This window comes from Oncorhynchus mykiss, chromosome 28, assembly GCF_057628025.1.
Source record: "Oncorhynchus mykiss isolate SJ-2025 chromosome 28, ASM5762802v1, whole genome shotgun sequence".
Lineage (NCBI taxonomy): Eukaryota > Metazoa > Chordata > Actinopteri > Salmoniformes > Salmonidae > Oncorhynchus > Oncorhynchus mykiss.
The window spans coordinates 7,148,985-7,168,410 of NC_143049.1; positions in this window are offsets into that span (position 1 = coordinate 7,148,985).

Genomic DNA, 19,426 nt, shown 5'->3' on the forward strand with positions numbered 1-19,426 from the left:
ACATTTTTTTTTAAATCTTTCCAACCAGGCGAAGTACTATGAAGACACCACTGGTCTCGACAGGAGGCACAACATTCAGAGAAATTCAAAATTCAAGGTAACGTTAACTTCTTGGTGACAGGGGGCAGTATTTTCATGTTCGGATGAAATGCATGCCCAGATTCAACTGCCTGCTACTCATCCCCAGAAGATAAAATATGAATATTATTAGATTTGGATAGAAAACAATCAGAAGTTTCTAAAACTGTTTGAATCATGTCTGTGATTATAACAGAACCTATTTAGCAGGCGAAACGCAGAGGAAAAACCATTCAGATGTTTTTATTGTTTTAGGTCACTCTCTTTTCAATGGGTTTAATGAGGAATCCAGATTTCCAAGTGACCTTCTTGCAGTTCCTACCGCTTCCACTGGATGTAAACAGTCTACAGAAATTGGTTGAGATTATTCCTTTGTGAAATTATAAAGTAGCCCTGTTCAGAACGAGGGTAACTTGCAGTATACTGTTTGTATAGGCGCGTGACCAGAAAGCATGCTACAGTTTGTTTTCCTCCAGTATTGAACACAGATCATCCCATCTTCGATTTGATCAATTATTTATGTTAAAAAATACCTAAAGTTGTATTACAAAAGTAGTTTGTAATGTTTTGGCAAAGTTTACAGGTAGCTTTTGAGATATTTTGTAGTCTCGTTGCGCAAGTTGGAACCAGTGTTTTTCTGGATCAAACGCGCCAAATAAATGGACATTTTGGATATAGCGACGGAATTAATCGAACAAAAGGACCATTTGTGATGTTTATGGGACATATTGGAGTGCCAACAAAAGAAGCTTGTCAAAGGTAAGGTATGAATTATATTTTTATTTCTGCATTTTGGGTCGCGCCTGCATGGTTGAAATATGCTTTTCTGTCTTTGTTTACTATGGTGCTATCCTCAGATAATAGCATTGTTTGCTTTCGCCGAAAAGCCTTTTTGAAATCTGACACGTTGGCTGGATTCACAACAAGTGTAGCTTTAATTTGGTATCTTACATGTGTGATTTCATGAAAGTTTGATTTTATAGTCATTTATTTGTATTTGGCGCTCTGCATTTTCACTGTCTTTTGGCCAGGTGGGACGCTAGCATCCTACATATGCCAGAGAGGTTAACTAGCTCCTCAAAGCACTTCATGATGACAGAAGTGAGTGTTACAGGGCGATAGGCTGCATCCCTTGTTCTCAATTTCCACCTGAAGACATACCCTAAACTAACTGCCTTTAGCTCGGCCCCAAAGGCAAGGATATCCATATTCTTGGTATCATTTGAATGGAAACATTCTGAAGTTCGTGGAAATGTTAATTGAATGTAGGAGAATATAACACAGTAGATCTGGTGGAAGAAAAGAGAAAGAAAGAGCATACGTTTTCTGTTTTTTATTGTTGTAGTTTCATCTTTCACATGTACTAGAATAGCCACACAGTCAGATAGGATGCTGGAGATCATTTTGATGGATAACACAAGAGGGCAACTGTAGGTGTGCAACGTTTCATAACTGATAACTCAGGAAGAGAAATAAGAGCAAGATATCAGAATGTATGTCGTAATTTTACCTTCAAATGTGAATGTGTAAAAACTGTCATGGCGGAAAATGTTTTTGTTGTTGATTGCTCTTCTCAAACAAAAGCATGGTATGTGTTCTCTGTAATAGCTATTTTAAATAGGAAAACGTAGTTTGATTACCAAGATCCTAATCTTTTGAAGGGTGTAAGACACTTGCATTTTCAAGAATGTTTAATGTTATGACGTTGTATTTTTAGTTGTCACTCTGAAATTTCCCCTGATGTTGATCCCTGTACGGGGATCGCAGCCATAAGAGGTTTTAAGTTCAGCTACATTTGATTTCTTGGGTACAGGGGCTATGGTGAATCTGAATTAAATACATTTTAAATTTAAGCTGTAACAACACAATGTGGGAAGTGAATGGGTGTGAACACTTTCTGAAGGCACTGTATAGAGTGCCTTCTGGGAAGTACTCAGACACCTTCACTTTTTCACCATTTTGTTACCTTATGGCCTTATTCTAAAATGGATTAAATGAGAACATGTATTCATGAATCTACCCACCATACCCCATAATGACAAAGTGAAAACAGGTTTTTAGAAATGTGGTAAATGTATTGAAAATAAAAAACTGAAATACCTCGTTCACATACGTTTTCACACTCTTTGCTATGAGACTCGAAAGAGAGCTCAGGTGCATCCTGTTTCCATTAATCATCCTTGAGAAGTTTCTACAACTTGATTGGAGTCCACCTGTGGTAAATTCTATTAATTGTACATGATTTGGAAAGGCACACACCTGTCTATATAATGTCCCACAGTTGACAGTGCATGTCAGAGCAAAAACCAAGCCATGAGGTCAAAGGAATAGTCTGTAGAGCTCAGAGACAGGATTGTGTCGATGCACCGTTCTGGGGAAGAATACCCAAAAATGTCTGCAGCACTGAAGGTCCCCAAGAAAACAGTGGCCTCCATAATTCTTAAATAGAAGAAGTTTGAACCATCAAGAGTCTTCCTAGAGCTGTTCACCCGGCCAAACTAAGGGGAGAAGGGCCTTGGTCAGGGAGGTGATGATGAAAGAACCATCCATAATTACAACCATCTCTGCAGAACTCCACCAATTAAGCCTTTATGGCAGAGTGGTCAGACGGAATCCACTCCTCAGTAAAATGCACAACAAGACACTTGGACACTTGGAACGGAACACGATTTTCCGGTCTGATGAAACCAAGATTGAACTCTTTGGCCTGAATGCTAAGCATCACATCTGGAGGAAACCTGACACCATCCCTATGGTGAAGCATGGTGGTGGCAGCATCATGCTGTGGGGATGTTTTCCAGCTGCAGTGACTGGGAGACTAGTCAGGATCAAGAGAAAGATGAACAGAGAAAAGGTGCAACAGGACAATAACCCTAAGCACACAGCCAAGACAACGCAATAGTGGCTTCGGGACAAGTCTCTGAATGTCCTTGAGTGGCCTAGCCAGAGCCCGGACTTGAACCCTATCGAACATCTCTAGAGACCTGAAAACAGCTGTGCAGTGTCTATCCCCATCCAACCTGAAAGAGCTTGAGAGGATCTGCAGACAAGAATGGGAGAAATTCCCCAAATACAGGTGTGCCAAGCTTGTAGCGTCATTCCCAAGAAGACTCGAGGCTGTAATCGCTGCCTAAGGTGCTTAAGTAATATCTGAGTAAAGGGTCTGAATACTTTCATCTAGTATTTCCGGTTTGTTTGATTTGTAAAACTGTATCGAAAACAGTTTTTGCTTTGTCATTATGGAGTATTGTGTGTAGATTGACGAGGTACATTTTTTTGAATACATTTTAGAATATGGCTGTAACATATCAAAATGTGGAAAAAGTCCAGGGATTTGAATACTTTCCGAATGCACTGTATGTGTGCCCACACAAAGCAATGCAAACCCATTGAAAGTGACTGGCTCAATTTTTTTTCCAAACACAGCTTCCAGACCCTCCATATTTCCCCTTTCATGTGTGTCTCTAGTATTGTTGGAGAATAATCAAAGAGATGGGGAAAGTAAGCAACATCCCATACACATGGACACAGTTATGCCACTTCACACAATGTGGAGATTAGTGTTATCATGAGGGGGATTGTCAAGGTCCCTCTCAAATATACAACCTGCACAAACCAAACCAGATCCCTGGATACCGACCCGCAATAATAGCCTCGGAATATTCATTTCAAGGGGAGCTTGATTGTGGTATAATAGGGAACAACATTGATGTATTGCAGGCATTGTGCAATTCCTGTAGTGAATACTAGGGAGAAAAAGGTGTAGATTCACACACAGAGCGTGGCAGGTGTTTATTACGCCTTTGCATGGTCATTCACAGGTAGGGAAACAGGCAGACGCAAAACTAGGACTGAAGGCTATAAATGGTTCTCACAAACGATCTAGAAAAAGGCTTAGTAGAATCAAAACGAACACCTCACAAAGTCACAAACAGAATGAACCAAACTAAATAAGGAGCTGATGAGAACAGGTCAACTAACACAGGTGAAATCAATGAAAAAACAGAGAGACAGGGCTGAAACAGGGCTACGTTCCAGAACACAACGAAACAGGGCTACGTTCCAGAACACATAGAAACAGGGCTACGTTCTAGAAAACAACGAAACAGGGCTACGTTCCAGAACACAAAGAAACAGGGCTACGTTCCAGAACACAAAGAAACAGGGCTACGTTCAAGAACACAACGAAACAGGGCTACGTTCCAGAACACAACGAAACAGGGCTACGTTCAAGAACACAAAGAAACAGGGCTACGTTCCAGAAGACAAAGAAACAGGGCTACGTTCCAGAACACAAAGAAACAGGGCTACGTTCCAGAACACAAAGAAACAGGTCTACGTTCAAGAACACAAAGAAACAGGGCTACGTTAAAGACAATAAAGAAACAGGGCTATGTTCCAGAACACAAAGAAACAAGGCTACGTTCCAGAACACAAAGATACAGGGCTACGTTCCAGAAAATGAAGAAATAGGGCTACGTTCCAGAACACAACGAAACAGGGCTACGTTCCAGAACACCAAGAAACAGGGCTACGTTCCAGAACACAACGAAACAGGGCTACATTCCAGAACACGACGAAACAGGGCTACGTTCCAGAACACAACAAAACAAAACATGGCTACGTTCCCAAACACAAAGAAACAGGGCTACGTTCAAGAACACAACCAAACAGGGCTACATTCCAGAACACAAAGAAACAGGGCTACGTTCCAGAACACAACGAAACAGGGCTACGTTTCAGAAATCAAAGAAACAGGGCTACGTTCCAGAACACAAAGAAACAGGGCTACGTTCCAGAACACAACGATACAGGGCTACGTTCTAGAACACAAAGAAACAGGGCTACAATCAAGAACACAAAGAAACAGGGCTACGTTCCAGAACACAAAGAAACAGGGCTACATTCCAGAACACAAAGAAACAGGGCTACGTTCCAGAACAGAAAGAAACAGGGCTCGTTCCAGAACACAATGAAACAGGGCTCCGTTCAAGAACACAAAGAAACAGTGCTACATTCCAGAACACAAAGAAACAGGGCTACGTTCAAGAACATAAATAAACAGGGCTACGTTCCAGAACACAAAGAAACAGGGCTACGTTCCAGAACACAAAGAAACAGGGCTACGTTCCAGAACTCAAAGAAACAGGGCTACGTTCCAGAACACAAAGAAATAGGGCTATGTTCCAGAACACAATCAAACAGGGCTACGTTCCAGAACACAAAGAAACAGGGCTACGTTCAGGAACACAACGCAACAAAACATAAAGTTGACTAAGAAAATAATTACAGAACCTTACACTTTCGGCCCAGCCTCGGTTTGGAAAGGTTACCAGTGGTTCGAACATTCCTGAGAGGTCACATAGGGGGTCACATCTCTGATTCAAAATGAAGGGGAGGCAGTACACACCACAATAAATCACGGCTAATTGGGGCTATTTTCAACTAAATGTAGATTCAAACTGTATACTGGTAGAGGCGGGTAAATCAATAGTTCTACACACTGCCTCTTATTGTACAACAGAGTGTGTTCTCAATCACCTACCTGGCTTATGAAATTATAGATAAATAAATAAAAGCAAATCCAGAGAGTCTGACCTCAGTGGTACCATAGCGTCATCTACCTGCGTCATCTACCTGCCTCCTGAATAAGCTAAGAAGGTTTTAATGTGGGCCAGATACAGTGCATTCCCTGTGCTTTGTATGTATGTTTTCTTTGTGGCCAACCTGAAAGGTCTGTGAACATAACCATCAGCCACTGCTCCAGGCACAGCGCAGGAGGATTGCATCAGTGGTGGAAAGTGGAACAGGAACAGTCCTGGCCAGTAAACTGCTCTTTAATTGCTGTACAACTGAGAACACATTGGTCTGGAAAACAAGGGGCCCATTGTAAGAGGAAGTTCCTCTCAACACACTACATATTTTCATCACACCACTTCTTCCCGGCCCCGCTCTACGCACACACACACACACACACACACACACACACACACACACACACACACACACACACACACACACACACACACACACACACACACACACACACACACACACACACACACACACACACACACACACACACACACACACACACACACACACACACACACACACACACACACACACACACACACACACACACGAACCAGCAAGAGTCCAGTACATTCCCAAGCTAACACAAACAGAACAATTAGGATACAGGAACTCAGAATTAACCCTAAAAGCGGCAACAACAAAAAATATCATCAGTTTGAAATCCTTTATTTTATCCTACTGAAATTTTAGTACTTTGTCAAGCAAGTAACCCTGTCTTTCTAGGCCATGGTAAAGTCAAATGCTCTCAAAATTAATGTGCACTCATGTGTCACAGACTCGCATGCTGCTTCTTATCATTCGACCACCACCTTGCTTCTGTATATCGCGAATCAGTTAAGGGAAACAGATAGCTAAAAGGACTCATTGGGACTCACCTGGATATATAAACAGTAACTTAATGGTTACCTGTTCCTGGTTTAGGGCACTAAGCTTCACTTCCCTCCTCTCTGACTGAGTGTCGATCCACGCAAACACATACACAGCAAGAGTCGAGCAGAAGTCCATTTCCAAGCTAACACAAACAGAACAATTAGGATACATGTACACAACAGTTAACCCTAAAGGTGGCAACAACATAATTCCATCAGTTTGAAAACCTTTTTCATCCTGCTGAAATGTTAAGACTTTGTCAAGCAAGTAGTCCTAGGACTGTAACATAGAGGTACAGGTAACTGCCAGAATAAAAGAAACACCAACATAAAGTGTCTCATGGCTTTGGGCCACCACTAGGACTGTAACATAGAGGTACTGGTAACTGCCAGAATAAAAGAAACACCAACATAAAGTGTCTCATGGCTTTGGGCCACCACTAGGACTGTAACATAGAGGTACAGGTAACTGCCAGAATAAAAGAAACACCAACATAAAGTGTCTCATGGCTTTGGGCCACCACTAGGACTGTAACATAGAGGTACAGGTAACTGCCAGAATAAAAGAAACACCAACATAATGTGTCTCATGGCTTTGGGCCACCACTAGGACTGTGGCGGTCATGACATTTTGTCAGCTGGTTATTGTCATACAAAAGACTGCCAGTCTCACGATAATTCCGTGAATAAACATAAACATGTTTAGGAACTCCAGTCCTCCAAGCATACAAGCCGTTTATGCATGCCTTTGGAACATCTACATTTTTAAAAAGTATCAAATCTAAACTCAGCAAAAACTAAGAAATATCCCTTTTTCAGGACCCTGTTTTTCATAGATAATTCTAAAAAATCCCAATAACTTCACAGATCTTCATTGTAAAGGGTTTAAACACTGTTTCCCATGCTTGTTCAATGAACCATAAACAATTAATGAACATGCACCTGTGGAACGGTCGTTAAGACACTAACAGCTGACAGTCGGTAGGCAATTAAGGCCATAGTTATGAAAACTTAGGACACTAAAGGCCTTTCTAGTGACTTTAAAAAACACCAAAAGAAATATGCCTAGGTTCCCGGCTCATTTGCGTGAACGTGCCTTAGGCCTGCTGCAAGGAGGCATGAGGACTGCATATGTGTCCAGGGCAATAAATTGTAATGTCTGTACTGTGAGACGCCTAAGACAGTGCTACAGGGAGACAGGAAGGACAGCTGATCGTCCTCGCAGTGGCAGACCACGTGTAACAACACCTGCACAGGATCGGTACATCCGAACATCACACCTGCGGGACAGGTACAGGATGGCAACAACAACTGCCCAAGTTACACCAGGAATGCACAATCCCTCCATCAGTGCTCATACTGTCCGCAATAGGATGAGAGAGGCTGGACTGAGGGCTTGTAGGCCTGTTGTATGGCAGGTCCTCACCAGACATCACTGGCAACAACTTTGCCTATGGGCACAAACCCACCATCGCTAAACCAGACAGGACTTGCAAAAACTGCTCTTTCATTGAGGGGTGATGGTCGGATTCATGTTTATCGTCAAAGGAATGAGCATTACACCGAGGACTGTACTCGATTTGGAGGTGGAGGGTCCGTCATGGTCTGGGGTGGTGTGTCACAGCATCATCAGACTGAGCTTGTTGTCATTGCAGGCAATCTCAACACTGTGAGTTACAGGGAAGACATCCTCCTCCCTCATGTGGTACCCTTCCTGCAGGCTCATCCTGACATGACCCTCCAGCATGACTATGCCACCAGCCATACTGCTCGTTCTCCGTGTGATTTCCTGCAAGACAGGAATGTCAGTGTTCTGCCATGGCCAGCGAAGAGACCACATCTCAATCCCATTGAGCATGTCTGGGACCTGTTAGATCAGAGGGTTCAGGGCTAGGGTCATTCCACCAATAATTATCCGGGAACTTGCAGGTGCCTTGGGGGAAGAGTGAGGTAACATCTCACAGCAAGAATTGTCAAATCTGGTGCAGTCCATGAAGAGGAGACACACTGCAGTACTCAATGTAGCTGTTGGCCACACCAGATACTGACTGTTACTTCTGATTTTGACCCCCCTTTGTTCAGGGACACTTAATTCCATTGCTGTTTGTCACATGTCTGTGGAACTTGTTCAGTTTGTCTCAGTTGTTGAATCTGGTTATGTTCCTACAAATATTTACACATGTTAAGTTTGCTGAAAATAAACACAGTTGACAGTGAGAGAAGATTTCTTTTTTTGCTGAGTTTATATACTGTATTCCACTGTATTATAGTCAATGCCACTCAGACATTGTTCATCCTAAGATTTACATTATTCTTAACATTATTTTGTTTTTAAAAATGTGTGTATTTTTGTGAATTGTTAGATTCTACGGCACTGTTGGAGCTAGGAACACAAGCATTTTGCTTCTCAAGCAATAACATCTGAAAAATATGTGTGGGTGACCAATCAAATTGGATTAGATTTGATGGGAAATACAGCGAGATCCTTGATGAAAACCTGCTCCAGAACGCTCAAGACCTCAGACTGGGGCGAAGGTTTACCTTCCAACAGGACAACGACTCTAAGCACACAGCCAAGACAATGCAGGAGTAGACAAGTATCTGAATGTCCTTGAGTGGCCTAGCCAGAGCCCGGACTTGAACCCGATCGGACAACTCTGGAGAGACCTGGAAATAGCTGTGCAGCGGCGCTCCCCATACAACCTGACAGAGCTTGAGAGGATATGCAGAGAAGAATGGGAGAAACTCTCCAAATACAGGTGTGATAAGCTTGTAGAGTCATATCCAAGAACACTCAAGGCTGTAATCGCTGCCGAAGGTGCTTCAACAAAGTACTGAGTAAAGGGTCTGAATACTTTGGAAATTTGATATTACATTTTTTCTATTTTTATACATTTGCAAACATTTCTAAAAAAACGTTTTTTACTTTCTGAATGCACTGTATGGACTGGTTACTTTCAGCTACGCTCAAATCTTTCTATCCATGAGTCTGGGAGAGAACGTGTAGGCCTAGGCGATGCTGTTGGTTCATTGATTGTGCAGGGCGGCTTACAGAGTTAACCTCTCCGGGATATGTAGGATGCTAGTGTCCCACCTGGCCAAAAGCCAGGGCAAATGCAGAGCACCATAAACAAATAAATTACTATAAGAATCAAACTTTCATTAAATAACTCATGTAAGATACCAAATTAAAGCTAAACGTGTTGTGAATCCAGCCAACATGTCAGATTTCACAAAGGCTTTTCGGCGAAAGCAAACGATGCTATTATCTGAGGATAGCACCTCCGTAAACAAAAGAGAGAAAGCATATTTCAACCCTGCAGGCACGACACAAAACACAGAAATAAAAATATAATTAATGACTTACCTATGACGAGCTTCTTTTGTTGGCACTCCAATATGTCACATAAACATCACAAATGGTCCTTTTGTTCGATTAATTCCGTCGATATATACTGCTCAAAAAAATAAAGGGAATACTAAAATAACACATCCAAGATCTGAATGAATTAAATATTCTTATTAAATACTTTTTTCTTTACGTAGTTGAATGTGCTGACAACAAAATCACACAAAATGTATCAATGGAAATCAAATTCATCAACCCATGGAGGTCTGGATTTGGAGTCACACTCGAAATTAAAGTAGAAAACCACACTACAGGCTGATCCAACTTTGATGTAATGTCCTTAAAACAAGTCAAAATGAGGCTCAGCAGTGTGTGTGGCCTCCACCTGCCTGTATGTCCTCCCTACAACGCCTGGGCATGCTTCTGATGAGGTGGCGGATGGTCTCCTGAGGGATCTCCTCCCAGACCTGGATTAAAGCATCCGCCAACTCCTGGACAGTCTGTGGTGCAACGTGGCATTGGTGGATGGAGCGAGACATGATGTCCCAGATGTGCTCAATTGGATTCAGGTCTGGGGAACATGCGGGCCAGTCCATAGCATCAATGCCTTCCTCTTGCAAGAACTGCTGACACACTCCAGCCACATGAGGTCTAGCATTGTCTTGCATTAGGAGGAACCCAGGGCCAACCGCACCAGCATATGGTCTCACAAGGGGTCTGAGGATCTCATCTCGGTACCTAATGGCAGTCAGGCTACCTCTGGCGAGCACATGGAGGGCTGTGCGGCCCCCCTAAGAAATGCCACCCCACACCATGACTGACACACTGCCAAACCGGTCATGCTGGAGGATGTTGCAGGCAGCAGAACGTTCTCCACGGCGTCTCCAGACTATGTCACGTCTGTCACGTGATCAGTGTGAACCTGCTTTCATCTGTGAAGAGCACAGGGCGCCAGTGGCGAATTTGCCAATCTTGGTGTTCTCTGGCAAATGCCAAACGTCCTGCACGGTGTTGGGCTGTAAGCACAACCCCCACCTGTGGACGTCGGGCCCTCATACCACCCTCATGGAGTCTGTTTCTGACCGTTTGAGCAGACATGCACATTTGTGGCCTGCTGGAGGTCATTTTGCAGGGCTCTGGCAGTGCTCCTCCTGCTCCTCCTTGCACAAAGGCGGAGGTAGCGGTCCTGCTGCTGGGTTGTTGCCCTCCTACGGCCTCCTCCACATCTCCTGATGTACTGGCCTGTCTCCTGGTAGCGCCTCCATGCTCTGGACACCACGCTGACAGACACAGCAAACCTTGCCACAGCTCGCATTGTTGTGCCATCCTGGATGAGCTGCACTACCTGAGCCACTTGTGTGAGTTGTAGACTCCGTCTCATGCTACCACTAGAGTGAAAGCACCGCCAGCATTCAAAAGTGACCAAAACATCAGCCAGGAAGCATAGGAACTGAGAAGTGGTCTGTGGTCACAACCTGCAGAACCACTCCTTTATTGGGGGTGTCTTGCTAATTGCCTATAATTTCCACCTGTTGTCTATTACATTTGCATAACAGCATGTGAAATTTATTGTCAATCAGTGCTGCTTCCTAAGTGGACAGTTTGATTTCACAGAAGTGTGATTGACTTGGAGTTACATTGTGTTGTTTAAGTGTTCCCTTTATTTTTTTGAGCAGTGTATATCCAAAATGTCTATTTATTTGGTGCGTTTGATCCAGAAAAACACTGGGTCCAATGTGAATACAAAATATCTCAAAAGTTACCTGTAAACTTTGTCGAAACATTTCAAATTACTTTTGTAATACAACTTTAGGTATTTTTTAACATAAATCATCTATAAAATTTAAGATGGGATGATCTGTGTTCAATACAGGAAGAATACAAACTGAAGCATGCTTTCTGGTCATGCGCCTCTATCTAACAGTACACTTGAAGTGACCCTCGTTCAAGTACTTCTACAAGTACTTCTACATTACACAAAGGAATAACCTCAAACAATTTCTAGACTGTTGATATCCAGTGGAAGCGATAGGAACTGCAAGAAGGGCTCTTAGAAATCTGGATTCCCAATGAAATACCATTGAGTCCCATCCAAAATTTATTTTTGATACTGTCGCAAAGCTAACTAAAAAGCAGCACTCCCCAAGTGAGGATGGCTTTCACTTCAGCAGTAATAAATTCATAAACTTCTTTGAGGAAAAGATCATGATTATTAGAAAGCAAATTACGGACTCCTGTTTAAATCTGCGTATTCCTTCAATGCTCAGTTGTCCTGAGTCTGCACAACTCTGCCAGGACATAGGATCAAGAGAGACACTCAAGTGTTTTAGTACTATATCTCTTCACACAATTATAATAATAATCATATTCCAACTAAACTACTGAAAGAGATTAGTACCAAACTCACTAAAAGTGGCAGTAATAAAGCCTCTTTTGAAAAAGCCAAACCTTGACCCAGAAAATATTTTTAAAAACTATCGGGCTATATCGAATCTTCCAGTCCTCTCAAATATTTTTTGAAAAAGCTGTTGCGCAGCAACTCACTGCCTTCCTGAAGACAATGTATAAAAAGTGCTTCAGTCTGGTTTTAGACCCCATCATTGCACTGAGACTGCACTTGTGAAGGTGGTAAATTACCTTTTAATGGCATCAGACCAAGGCTCTGCATCTGTCCTCATGCTCCTAGACCTTAGTGCTGCTTTTGATACCATTGATCACCACATTCTATTGGAGAAATTGGAAACCCAAATTGGTCTACACAGACAAGTTCTGGCCTGGTTTAGATCTTATCTGTCGGAAATATATCAGTTTGTCTCTGTGAATGGTTTGTCCCTGAGAAATCAACTGTAAATGTCGGTGTTCCTCAAGGTTCCGTTTTAGGACCACTATGGTTTTCACTATATATTTACCTCTTGGGGATGAAATTTGAAAACATAATGTTAACTTTCACTGCTATGCGGATGACACACAGCTGTACATTTCAATGAAACATGATGAAGCCACAAAATCGCCCTCGCTAGAAGCCTGTGATTCAGACATAAGGAAGTGGATGGCTGCAAACGTTCTACTTTTAAACTAGGACAAAACAGAGATGCTTGTTCTAGGTCCCAAGAAAGAAAGAGGACTTCTGATGAATCTGACAATTAATCTTAATGGTTGTACAGTCGTCTCAAATAAAACTGTGAAGGACCTCGGCGTTACTCTGGACCCTGATCTCTCTTTTGATGAACATATCAAGACTGTTTCAAGGACAGCTTTTTTCCATCTACATAACATTGCAAAAATCAGAAAAGTTCTGTCCAAAAATGATGCAGAAAAAATGTATCCATGCTTTTGTTACTTCTAGGTTAGACTACTGCAATGCACTACTTTCCGGCTACCCAGATAAAGCACTAAATAAACCTCAGTTAGTGCTAAATACGGCTGCTAGAATCCTGACTAGAACCAAAATTTGATCATATTACTCCAGTGCTAGCCTCCCTACATTGGCTTCCTGTAAAGGCTAGGGCTGATTTCAAGGTTTTACTGCTAATTGTCCCTAGAATTTCAAATTTCTCCTATAGAGCTCCATTTTTATGAAATGATCTGCCTACCCATGTGCGAGACGCAAACTCGGTCTCAACCTTTAAGTCTTTACTGAAGACTTCTCTCTTCAGTGGGTCATATGATTGAGTGTAATCTGGCCCAGGAGTGTGAAGGTGAACGGAAAGGCTCTGGAGCAACGAACCGCCCTTGCTGTCTCTGCCTGGCCGGTTCCCCTCTTTCCACTGGATTTCTCTGCCTCTAACCCTATTACAGGGGCTGAGTCACTGGCTTACTGGTGCTCTTTCATGCCATCCCTAGGAGGGGTGCGTCACTTGAGTGGGTTGAGCCACTGATGTGATCTTCCTGTCTGGGTTGGCGCCCCCCTTGGGTTGTGCCGTGGCAGAGATCTTTGTGGGCTATACTCGGCCTTGTCTCAGGATGGAAAGTTGGTGGTTGAAGATATCCCTCTAGTGGTGTGGGGGCTGTGCTTTGGCAAAGTGGGTGGGGTTTTATCCTTCCTGTTTGGCCCTGTCCGGGGGTGTCCTCGGATGGGGCCACAGTGTCTCCTGACCCCTCCTGTCTCAGCCTCCAGTATTTATGCTGCAGTAGTTTATGTGTCGGGGGGCTAGGGTCAGTTTGTTATATCTTGAGTACTTCTCCTGTCTTTTCCGGTGTCCTGTGTGAATTTAAGTATGCTCTCTCTGATTCTCTTTCTCTCTTTCTTTCTTTCTCTCGGAGGACCTGAGCCCTAGGACCATACCTCAGGACTACCTGGCATGATGACTCCTTGCTGTGCCCAGTCCACCTGGCCGTGCTGCTGCTTCAGTTTCAACTGTTCTGCCTGCGGCTATGGAATCCTGACCTGTTCACCTGACGTGCTACCTGTCCCAGACCTGCTGTTTTCAACTCTCTAGAGACAGCAGGAGTGGTAGAGATACTCTTAATGATCGGCTATGAAAAGCCAACTGACATTTACTTCCGAGGTGCTGACTTGCTGTACCCTCGACAACTACTGTGATTATTATTATTTGACCATACTGGTAATTTATGAACATTTGAACATCTTGGCCATGTTCTGTTATAATCTCCACCCGGCACAGCCAGAAGAGGACTGGCCACCCCTCATAGCCTGGTTCCTCATTAGGTTTCTTCCTAGGTTTGGGCCTTTCTAGGGAGTTTTTCGTAGCCACCGTGCTTCTACACCTACATTGCTAGCTGTTTGGGGTTTTAGGCTGGATTTCTGAGATATCAGCTGATGTACGAAGGGCTATATAAATACATTTGATTTGATTTGATTAGAAAGAGAGTGACCTCAAAAAAAATTGGAATGGTTTGTCCTCAGGGTTTCGCCTGCTAAATAAGTTCTGTTATACTCACAGACATGATTCAAACAGTTTTAGAAACTTCTGAGTGTTTTCTATGCTAATAATATGCATATCTTATCTTCTGGGGTAGCAGGCAGTTGAATTTGGGCATGCATTTCATCCGGACGTGAAAATACTGCCCCGTCAACAAGAAGTTAACCATCAATTATAGTGAATTTGTATTTGACTTTGAATAGCCTATTAATTGGGGATTTTTATATTTTCATAATAGACTGACACAATAGCCTACCTTTAGCTACAGAATATATCTCTCAGAGAGAGGGGGCGTCAACATTTTATTGAAATATGTTTTGTTGTGAAAACATCTTACTGTTGATATTCGTGAATAGATTTCATTTGATTTCCCAAATTAAGCACTAGGTAGCTGCAGGAACAGGGTTGGAGAGCGGCAAGAGCCCATGGCACATAGATTTTTGGCAGAATATGTCCTGTCGCTCCTCAAACAGTGGTTGATGCATGGAGTGAAATAACCAGAGTTGCCTATGTTGCATGATTGAAAAACGAACAAGTGGGAAAGCCTCCATTCGCTATTCGAGTGCATAGGCTATAATTTATTTATAATTTATAATTTATTTAGGTATTTTTTTCCCCTGACCATTTGATAACGGGCCATTCTAAATCAAAACTTTACATATTCGTAAAGAAAAGTTTAAATGGAGAATTATCTTATTATCTTTGTCTTTTTTTGCTGAATTTACATATGAAATGAGTAAAACAGTATGTAAACATGAATTAAAAGACTAGTGTCCCATTTAAGGTGGCCAGTGTTTCCATGTCTATGTACATAGAGCAGCAGCCTCTAAGATTTGAGTAACCGGGTGGTGCTGACTATTTAGCAGCCTGATGGCTTTGAGATAGAAGCTGTTTTTCAGTCTCTCGGTCCCAGCTTTTATGCACCTGTACTGACCTTGCCTTCTTGATGGCCGAGGCCGTGGCTCGGGTGGTTGATGTCCTTGATGATCTTTTTGACCTTCCTGTGACATCGGGTGCTGTAGGTGTCATGGAGGGCAGGCAGCGTGCCCCTGATGATGCGTCGGGCAGACCTCACCACCCTCTGGAGTGCCCTTTGGTTGCGGGCGGTGCAGTTGCCGTACCAGGGGGTGATACAGACCGACAGGATGCTCTCAATTGCACATCTGTAAAAGTTTGGCCAAACCAAATGTCTTCAACTTCCTTATGCGCTGTTCCACCTTCTGTCTGTGTGGGTGGAACATTTCAGATTGTCAGTGACGTGTGCTCTGAGGAACTTGAAGCTTTTCACCTTATCCACTGCGGTCCCATCTATGTGAGCAGGGGTGTGCGCTCTCTGTTGTCTCCTGAAGTCCACGATCAGCTCCTTTGTTTTGTTGAGGGAGAGGTTATTTACCTGGCTTTACTCCGCCAGGGCCCTCACCTCCTCCTTGTAGGCTCTCGTCATTGTTGGTAATCAGGCCTAATACTGTTGTGTCGTCTGCAACCTTGATGACTGAGTTGGAGCCGTGCTTGGAGCCGTGCTTGGCCGTGGGTGAGTCATGAGCCGTGCTCGAGCCGTGCTCAGTCATGGGTGAACAGGGAGTACAGGAGGGGGCTAAGCACACCCTTGTGGGGCCCCTGTGTTGAGGATCAGCGTACTGGAAGTGTTGTTTCCTACCTTCACCACCTGCGAGCGGCGTGTCAGAAAGTCCAGAACCCAGTTGCATAGGGTGGGGTTCAGACCCAGGGCCCTGATTTTAATGATGAGCTTGGAGGGTACTATGGTGTTGAAGGCTGAGCTATAGTCAATGAACAGCATTCTAACATAGTTCTTCCTCTTGTCCAAATGGGATAGGGCAGCATGCAGGGCATTGCATTATCTGTGGATATTTTGGGACGCTACGTAAATTGAAGTGGGTCTCGGGTGTCAGGTAAGGTGGAGTTGATTTGATCCTTAACTAGCCTTTCAAAGCAATTAGTCATGACAGAAGTGAGCTATGGGGCGGTAGTCATTTAGTTCCATTACCTTTGCTCTTGTTGGGTACAGCAGCAATGGTGGACATCTTGAAGCAAGTGTGGACAGCAGACTGGGATAGGGAGGGATTGAATATGTCCATAAACCCTCCAGCCAGCTGGTCTGCGCATGCTCTGAGTACACAGCTAGGGATACTTTGCTCCGTTCATCTTTCCCTCTATCCTGACTAGTCTCCTAGTCCCTGCCACTGACAAACATCCCCACGGCATGATGATGCCAACACCATGTTTCACAGTAGGGATGGTGCCAGGTTTCAGTGACACAAAGAGTTCAATCTTTGTTTCATCAGACTGATGAGTGTCCATTAGGTGCCGTTTGGCAAACTCCAAGCGGGCTGTCATGTGCCTTTTACTGAGGAGTAACTTCCTCACTCTACCATAAAGGCCTGATTGGTGGAGTGCTACAGAGATGGTTGTCCTTCTGGAAGGTGCTCCCATCTCCACAGAGGAACTCTGGAGCTTTGCCAGAGTGACCATTGGGTTCTTGGTCAACTCCCTGACCAAGGCCCATCTCCCCGATTGCTCTATTAGGCAGGGTGGCCAGCCCAATAAGAGTCTTGGTGGTTCCAAACTTCTTCCATTTAACCCTTGTGTAGTGTTCATGTTTTTGTTATTCACCCAGTTTTCCCTGGTCTGATGGACCCGCAACATTATTGGGTTCTTAAACAATGCAGCCATAACCATTTATGTAAAAATGCTTAATATTTAGATGTTGACTTATATCAATTATGAGCAATATAGACAGCATAACTTTAGACCGTCCCCTCGCCAATACCCGGGCGCGAACCAGGACCCTCTGCACACATCAACAACAGTCACCCACGAAGCATCGCTACCCATCGCTCCACAAAAGCCGCGGCCCTTGCAGAGCAAGGGGAACCACTACTTCAAGGTCTCAGAGCAAGTGACGTCACCGATTGAAACGCTATTTAGTGCGCACCACCGCTAACTAAGCTAGCCATTACACATACATGGTTAATATTTGCCATTTACTTCTGCTAGATCACATTTATCAATAAAATCACTGTTCATATTTTTTTATATAATTATAATCAAGACATGGGTGGAGTAAATCATGTTAATCTTGAACAAATATAAATGCAGCACTATTGATGTCTATTGCTTTGAAATGAACAAATTGGAAGGACACAGTCTACATTTTATGGAAATGATAAATGAGCCCAATTGAACACATATTAAGGCCAGTCTACACATCAAATGAGGGACAGAGTTTTACTGTGTGTGTGTTGGAAATGTATTTCTTGCAGTTGATGCATGTGTACTGTCTTCCTGTCCTTCTTGAGTCCACACACATCGCAGCGCTTCTTCTTGTGCCTTCCCAGATGCAATCTAGAATGACGAAACCACTCATATATAGTTACAGCAGGCCAAGGTAGGAGAGTCAGACACACACAAGCAACAACATCACTCAGACTTTCTTCCGGTATTGGAGTTGTTGGTTCTGTGGGTCGGGCGGTTGAGGCACCAGCATCCTCCCAATCCTCCTCACGATGGCTGCAGAAGCCGGGGTCCTTGGGATATGTTGCCTCCTCTGGATTTGAGGATTTACCAATGCCTTGCCCAGCTCCTCGAGAAAGAGCTGTCTTGTCTGGAGCTTCCCTCTGTTCCAATCTGGGTTCAATGGCATCCAGATGACAAACGTGTTGTACGCCAAGATGTCCAATATGTTGAAGAATATCACAAGTGGCCAGCGTAGGGTTGTTCTTTTGCAGCTGTAGCCAGTCACCAGCTTGTCTAAATTGTCCACCCTTCCTTATGTGGCATTGTAATCCATTATGATTTCTGTTTTTTCATGTTCCTGGCCACAGATTCTCCCATCCCTATGCAGCGTACTCCTGAGTACCACATTTTTGCCTTTCTTTGGCACGTAGAACATAATGTAGGTGATGGCCCTAAACACTCAGGAATTTATAGACCTGTTCTGTTTATTCAACAGCTGAGGTGGGAGCTCTGGCTTGTTTTTTGTACTGTTCCTACCATCGTCAACTTCCTCTTGAGGAGCTCCTGTCCCAGCTTGTGCGAAGTAAAAACGTTTTCGCTTGTGATGTTGTGACCACGGAGTCCCTGTGTCACGTCCAGGACAACCCGCATCCCTTGGTTCATCTCAAGGGCTCCTCCATCTGGCTTCCCCGTATACACTTGCAAGTTCCACGCATATGATGAAGCAGCATCACAGGCAGAGAAGATCTTGATTTCATATTTTGCGGGTTTAGAAGGTATATACTACCTGAAGGGGCAGCGGCCCCTAAATGGCATAAGCTGCTCACCAACAGTAACGTTGGGCCTAGTGTTGTAAATCAGGGGAAGTAAGTCCACCCACTTGTCCCACACTGACCTGATTGCAGCTAGCTTGTCTCTCTGCACTGACCTGATTACAGCTAGCTTGTCTCTCTGCACTGACCTGATTGCAGCTAGCTTGTCTCTGCACTGACCTGATTACAGCTAGCTTGTCTCTATGCACTGACCTGATTGCAGCTAGCTTGTCTCTCTGCACTGACCTGATTGCAGCTAGCTTGTCTCTCTGCACTGACCTGATTACAGCTAGCTTGTCTCTCTGTACTGACCTGATTGTAGCTAGCTTGTCTCTCTGCACTTACCTGAATGCAGCTAGCTTG